The sequence below is a fragment of the Schistocerca nitens genome, chromosome 4, assembly GCF_023898315.1.
Source record: "Schistocerca nitens isolate TAMUIC-IGC-003100 chromosome 4, iqSchNite1.1, whole genome shotgun sequence".
Lineage (NCBI taxonomy): Eukaryota > Metazoa > Arthropoda > Insecta > Orthoptera > Acrididae > Schistocerca > Schistocerca nitens.
The window spans coordinates 567,387,372-567,395,485 of record NC_064617.1 but is presented as its reverse complement, the minus strand read 5'-3'; positions in this window follow the sequence as shown (position 1 = coordinate 567,395,485).

Sequence of the window (8,114 nt, the reverse complement as noted above, 5' to 3'; positions counted from 1 at the left end):
ATTGACTAATTAAATTTTTTAGCACACACTGAACTTCGATAACTCAGTGAGCAATCCTAGTGCCACTTGCAGAGCTTTATGACATGCTGGCACGCTGCAGATAACTAAAGTATTAGCTTCAGAAAATTACTCTTTCAGTAGATACAATTCAATAAAGTATAGCCAAAATTTGGTATGACAAGATTTATGAGCCACTTTGATAGCACACTATGATGAATTTACCATAATTTGACCTTTTGTACTACAACTAAGCTATTGTACCCAAAAAGTTGAACAGGATCACAAAGTTTCAGCACGACGTGTCTCTTAGATCCTGAACAATGGCAAAACAAAGTTGATCATTTATTCATTTCAGTCGCAATGTCCAAAAACGAGGCTTTACGAAAAGGTGGCTAGTGGCCCCACCATACTACTTACGAAGCTGTAATTTGGCAGAGCTTCATGTAAGGTCTATATGTACATCCTGTAAAAATTTCGTAAAAATTGGAGATGGTCGAGTGGGGAGCTTGTCTAAATTTAGGACACTTGACATGGAATGACCCAAGTACATCTAAGAAATGTTTGAAATACGAGCTGTATAAGGGACTGTGGCACACCGAAAGATGTCCCAGATAATTTCCCGTCGCCATCAAACAGAACCATCTTTACTCCAAACTTGTCATAAACTCAGACTGGGAAAAACAAGTTGTAAGATTTGCAGAAAAACTGAAGCAAAACAACTGGCAGTCAGTCGTTGGAAATCTATTACTTGGCCTATTGACTGTGTAAATGTAAATTTAGGGAATTCTCTGAAGTCCTATTCAGTACATTCAACAAGTCTCAAGGAAATAAATGTTGGCTTACAATCAGGTATCGCTAGCACTGCATCTCCTCAAGAAGATTGTGAGTAGATTTTTATTCAGAAAATTCAAGAAAAAGTTTAGCCTGATCTTTAAATTACAAGAAGACGCCTCGTATAAGGACGATGGGAAAACGTTCTGAAGCCAGTGATTTTTAATGGATATATGTCTTGTAATAACATTCATTTTTTGATTAAATGCTAAAATCCATTTTACCATAAGTTTGTTTTCCCAGCTTAGTGCCAGGTTTATTAACCAAACTGAATGAAATTTTTGCAGGAAGTAGTCTCGATGTGTTTGGATATCTCTAAGCATTAATATTATCGAAAACGTAATTTGCTTATTTTATTATCACATTTATGTACCGATATTTAAAGAAAATTTAAGGTTGAAATTTGAAATAAACACTAAAAGCAAATTATTTATATTTCTCATAAAATGAATGAACAGAACCGTTGAACTATGTCTTGCGAATGAACCTACAAAATCTGGCATGTGACAATTGCGGCGCGAGTACCAGAAGCTAGTTTTCAAGAGCATCATTAAAACCATATAAAGAATTTCAAACCCGAAAGCCAAGGAACTTATGGACTTCAAAAGTTGGGTATTGCTACATTTTTACATAATAAACACGATTTTAAAATTTGGTTGCTATCAGTTAGGTAGAATAAAAGTTAAATTCTTGGGTGGAGGCTCCCCTTAAGCACTGCACCGTATATTCTGTAGTAGTAATAGTAGAAGTAGTAGTAGCTTTATTCATCCATTGATTCCTTTTTACTAGGATATAGGACAGGTCAAAGTATTTACAAGTTTAGACTAATTAAAATAAACTAATTCGTATACACATACACTTACAGACTTCTTGTTATAGACAATCTTTAGATTTACTTCTGGTATACAATACTTCTTTTTACAAATAGCTATTAACTAATGTAATGCCACACTGTTCACTTATATCTCACTATTAGTCACTGCACACACTATACACACATTGTTTCATAACACTTCACTCACTACACACACACACACACACACACACACACACACACACACACACACACACACTGGGCCATTTTCTGTACCACAACTTCCCATTTGCTATCTTGAAGAACTGAGTAAGCATTCCTCTATAATGAGTGAGATGTTGAGCTCAGAAAGAGGAAGAGGTGCTAGTATTGTGCAAAGCATAGCTTGAGGGTATGTTTCTCTAGGAAAGGAAAATAGAAGGAAAAATATGTACTGTGAAGGTGTTATGTGGAATGTTGGATGTTCTATAATCTTTATTATTAATTATTTGTATCACATTTTTTTACCAAACTCCTGCTCTGTTTTATCTAAGTAATCCTGCACCGTTTAAAGCATAACAGGTACTTTTTAGCTGCCTTTTTAAATAAGTGTATTTTACAATTTCTTTTATCTCTTTCGGTAATTTGTTGTACAGTTTTATTCCTTGGTAGAAAATGCGGTTTTGAGTTTTATATTTATTTTTTCTTGGCAAATGTAATTTGAGTCTAGCTCTTGTTCCATGGTCATGGACAGAGCTGCTTGTGCAATAACTACCAATGTTATTTTTGATGTGTACAACTGACTGGTAAATGTATTGAAACGGAGCAGTTGAAATTCCCAATGTTCTGAACAGATCTTTACAGTGAGCTCGACTACCATTTTTGGGTATGATTTTTATGGTTCTTTTCTGGAGTTTCAAAATTGTGTTCATATTTTGTGCATATGTTCCCCAAAAAAGAATGCCATAGCTAAGAATTGAGTGTACATATTAACAGTATGTAACTAAAGGACACTGCATGTTACACACTGATGATAGAATTCTAAGGGCATAACATGCTGATGACATTTTGTTTGCAAGTACCTTTGTATGTTCACACCACTTCAACTGAGAATCAATATTCATTCCTAGAAATTTTGCATTTGTTACACAGTCTATAGAGGAGCCAACTACATTTTTTAACATCGTCATTTTCCCTCTGGCAGAAAACCCAAAGAGATTCTGGTCATACATAAAGCATACCAGTGGCAAGAGGCATTCAATAACTTCACTGCGCGATAACAACGGTGAAGTCACTAATGACAGTGCCACTAAAGCAGAGTTATTAAACACGATTTCCCTAAACTTCTTCGCCAAAGAAGACGAAGTAAATATTCCTGAATTCCAATCAAGAACAACTGCCAAGGTGAGAAACATAGAAGTAGATATCCTCGGTGTAGCAAAGCAGCTTAAATCACTTAATAAAGGCAATGCCTCCGGTTCAGATTGTATAACAATTAGGTTCCTTTCAGAGTATGCTGATACAATAGCTCCATATTTAGCAATTATATACAACCGCTCGCTCACAGAAAGATCCGTACCTAAATATTGGAAAATTGCTCAAGTCACACCAAAACCCAAAAATGGAAATAGGAGTAAACCGCTGAATTACAGGCCCATATACTTACGTCGATTTACAGTAGGGTTTTAGAACACATACTGTGTTCGAACAGTATGAATCACCTTGAAGAAAACGATTTATTGACACATAGTCAGCAAGGATTCAGAAAATATAGTTCTTTTGAAACACAACTAGCTCTTTATACTCATGAAGTAACGAGTGCTATCGACGGGGGATATCAGATTGATTCCATATTTTTAGATTTCCAGACGGCTTTGCCACCGTTCCTCACAAGCGTCTTCTAACCAAACTGCATGCCTCAGTTGTGTGGCTGGATTCATGATTTCCTATCAGGAAGGTGACAGTTCGTAGTAATAGACGGAAAGTCATCGAGTAAAACAAGTAATATCCGACGTTCCCCAAGGAAGTGTTATAGGCCATTTACTGCTCCTGATCAATATTATTGACACAGGAGACAATAAGAGTAGCCTTCTTAGATTGTTTGCAGATGATGATGTCATTTACCGTCTTGTAAAGTCATCAGATGACGAAAACTAACTGCAAAATGATTTAGATAAGATATTTATATGGTGAGAAAAGTGGCAATTCATCCTGAATAATGAAAAAAATGTGAAGTGATTCACGTGAGCACTAAAAGAAATCAGCTAAATTTCCAATACGCGATAAGTCACACAAATCTGAAGGCTGTGAATTCAACTAAACACTTAGGAATCGCAATTACAAATACCCTAAATTGGAACGATCATAGAGATAATTTTGTGGGTAGAGCAAACTAAAGACTGCGATTTTTTGGCAGAACACTTAATAGGTGCAACAGGTGTATTAAAGAGAGTGCTTACACCACGCTTGTCCGCCCTATTCTGGAGTTTTGCTGTGCGGTGTGGGATCCGCATCAGGTGGGATCGACTGATGACATCGAAAAAGTTCAAAGAAGGGCAGCTCGTTTTGTATTACCGGGAAGTAGGGGATATAGCGCCACAGATATGATACGTGAATTGGAGTGGCAAACATTAAAACAAAGGCGTTTTTCGTCTGCGACGAGATCTTCTCATGAAAATTCAATCACCAGTTTTGTCCTGCAATTGCAAAAACATCCTGTTGGCACCCACCTACATATGGAGAAATGATCATCACGATAAAATAAGAGAAATCTGGGGTCGCACACAAAAATTAAAGTGCTCGTTTTTCCCGCGCTTGAAGGTGGTTTATTAAACCCTCTGCCATTCACTTTATTGTGAATAGCAGAGTAATCACGTAGATGTAGCTGTAGATTCCACACTTGCAAGTCTTGCACTGACTTCATGGGAGAAAATGCTTCTCAGTGAGATTTGAGAATTATTCTCGACTACCGAGCATGGAAGCGTCATGAAGCATGAAATTATTATCAGCATCATATATTGAATTTGTGTAACATTCCAGAGTGTCGTCGATATGATTGACATTTTCGGTATCACTATCATTTGTCGTCGCACCCACTGCGGCGACATTTAGTATCTCTACACTATTTTCCCCTTAGTCGGCACAACATTTTTAATTGGTTCAATTTTGTAAATTTTTTAAAGTTATAAATATGAAATAAAAGTGAAATTTAATCTTAAAGAACCATGGACCTTGCCGTTGGTGGGGAGGCTTGCGTGCCTCAGCGACACAGATGGCCGTACCGTAGGTGCGACCACAACGGAGGGGTATCTGTTGAGAGGCCAGACAAACGTGTGGTTCCTGAAGAGGGGCAGCAGCCTTTTCAGTAGTTGCAGAGGCAACAATCTGGATGATTGACTGATCTGGCCTTGTAACACTAACCAAAACGGCCTTCCTGTGCTGGTACTGCGAACGGCTGAAAGCAAGGGGAAACTACAGCCGTAATTTTTCCGGAGGGCATGCAGCTTTGCTGTATGGTTAAATGATGATGGCGTCCTCTTGGGTAAAATATTCCGGAGGTAAAATAGTCCCCCAGTCGGATCTCCAGGCGGGGACTACTCAGGAGGACGTCGTTATCAGGAGAAAGAAAACTGGCGTTCTACGGATCGGAGCGTGGAATGTCAGATCCCTTAATCGGGCAGGTAGGTTACAAAATTTAAAAAGAGAAATGGATAGGTTAAAGTTAGATATAGTGGGAATTAGTGAAGTTCGGTGGCCGGAGGAACAAGACTTTTGGTCAGGTGAATACAGGGTTATAAATACAAAATCAAATAGGTGTAATGCAGGACGTGCTGCGCATAATTTCGGCTTCTTCTTCTAACATTTCTGCTGTATATTGTCCAGCCATCTGTCTCTCGGCTCATTCTGAAGATGACTGGACGTCTACAGCCGAAATATTAGAAGTAGAAGCTGAATGTGTGCGACTGCACGCCCGAAATTTAATGGAGCGTATTTGAACTTGAATGTTACTGTTCCATTAAAATGTGATGAAGAATGACAGTAGAAGAAGAATGGGTAGCTTTGAGAGATGAAGTAGTGAAGGCAGCAGAGGACCTAGTACGTAAAAAGAAGAGGGCTAGTAGAAATCCTTGGGTAACAGAAGAAATACTGATTTTAATTGGTGAAAGGAGAAAATATAAAAATGCACTAAATGAAGCAGGCAAAAAGGAATACGAACGTCTCAAAAACGAGATCGACAGGAAGTGCAAAATGGCTAAATAAGGATGGCTAGAGGACAAATGTAAGGATCTAGAGGGTTATCTCACTAGGGGTAAGATAGATACTGCCTGCAGGAAAATTAAAGAGACCTTTGGGGAAAAGAGAACCACTTGTATGAATATCAAGAGCTCAGATGGAAACCCAGTTCTAAGCAAAGAAGGGAAAGCAGAAAGGTGGAGGGAGTATATAGGGGGCCTATACAAGGGCAATGTACTTGAGGACAATATTATGGAAATGGAAGAGGATGTAGGTGAAGATGAAATGGGAGATACGATACTGCGTGAAGAGTTCGACAGAGCACAGAAAGACCTGAGTCGAAACAAGGCTCCGGGAGTAGACAACATTCCATTAGAACTACTGACGGCCTTGAGAGAGCCAGTCCTGACAAAACTCTACCATCTGGTGAGCAAGATGTATGAGACAGGTGAAATACCCTCAGACTTCAAGAAGAATATAATAATTCCAATCCCAAAGAAAGCAGGTGTTGACAGATGTGAAAATTACCGAACTATCAGTTTAGTAAGTCACCGCTGCAAAATACTAACGCGTATTCTCTACAGACGAATGGAAAAACTGGTAGAAGCTGACCTCGGGGAAGATCAGTTTGGATTCTGTAGAAATATTGGAACACATGAGGTAATACTGACCCTACGACTTATCTTAGAAGAAAGATTAAGGAAAGGCAAACCTACGTTTCTAGCAGTTGTAGACTTAGAGAAAGCTTTTGACAATGTTGACTGGATTACTCTCTTTCAAACTCTGAAGGTGGCAGGGGTAAAATACAGGGAGCGAAAGGCTATTTACAATTTGTACAGAAACCAGATGACAGTTATAAGAGTCGAGGGGCATGAAAGGGGAGCAGTGGTTGGGAAGAGAGTGAGACAGGGTTGTAGCCTATCCCCGATGTTATTCAATCTGTATATTGAGCAAGCAGTGAAGGAAACAAAAGAAAAATTCGGAGTAGTCATTAAAATCCATGGAGAAGAAATAAAAACTTTGAGGTTCGCCGATGACATTGTAATTCTGTCGGAGACAGCGAAGGACTTGGAAGAGCACTTGAACGGAATGGACAGTGTCATGAAAGGAGGGTATATGATGAGCATCAACAAAAGCAAAACGAGGATCATGGAATGTAGTCGAATTAAGTCGGGTGATGCTGAGGGAATTCGATTAGGAAATGAGACACTTAAAGTAGTAAAGGAGTTTTGCTATTTGGGGAGCAAAATAACTGATGATGGTCGAAGTAGAGAGGATATAAAATGTAGACTGGCAATGGCAAGGAAAGCGTTTCTGAAGAAGAGAAATTTGTTAACATCGAGTATTGATTTAAGTGTCAGGAAGTCGTTTCTGAAAGTATTTGTGTGGAGCGTAGCCATGTATGGAAGTGAAAAACTAGTCTGGACAAGAAGAGAATAGAAGCTTTCGAAATGTGGTGCTAGAGAAGAATGCTGAAGATTAGATGGGTAGATCATATAACTAATGAGGAGGAATTGAATAGGATTGGGGAGAAGAGAAGTTTGTGGCACAACTTAACTAGAAGAAGGGATCGGTTGGTAGGACATGTTCTGAGGCATCAAGGGATCACCAATTTAGCATTGGAGGGCAGCGTGGAGGGTAAAAATCGTAGAGGGAGACCAAGAGATGAATACACTAAACAGATTCAGAAGGATGTAGGTTGCAGTAGGTACTGGGAGATGAAGAAGCTTGCACAGGATAGAGTAGCATGGAGAGCTGCATCAAACCAGTCTCAGGACTGAAGACCACAACAACAACAACAATTGCAGCTTATTTTTATCGTTTACAGTTTTTGTATCCACGTTCCCAAAAATCAAAATAATGTTAACCCAAACCTCTATTGCTTTAAAAAATGTCTCAGTTTTATGACTGGATAGGGTAAGGTACTGCTACTACTTTTGGTCGAGGCGTTACCAAGTGCGATCATCCGAGCTATGAGTTGGAGTTCTTTCCTATCTTATGGACCATCTTCTTAAATGTTGTTGGTACGATTTGTAATTTATGTGGTATTTGACGTTGGTTTTCTCTCGGCAACATTCCAATCATGAAACAAAGTAAATAAAAAGACGATTAGTACAATAACACGTTTCACAGTGTGTTTTATATCATTTAATTATTTCACCTGTATAATCTATCTCGCACCATCCAGGGAACGGTGGCCAGTTCTGCTGATTAATTAATAATTATAAGAATAATAATTGCAATGGAAATCTGGCGT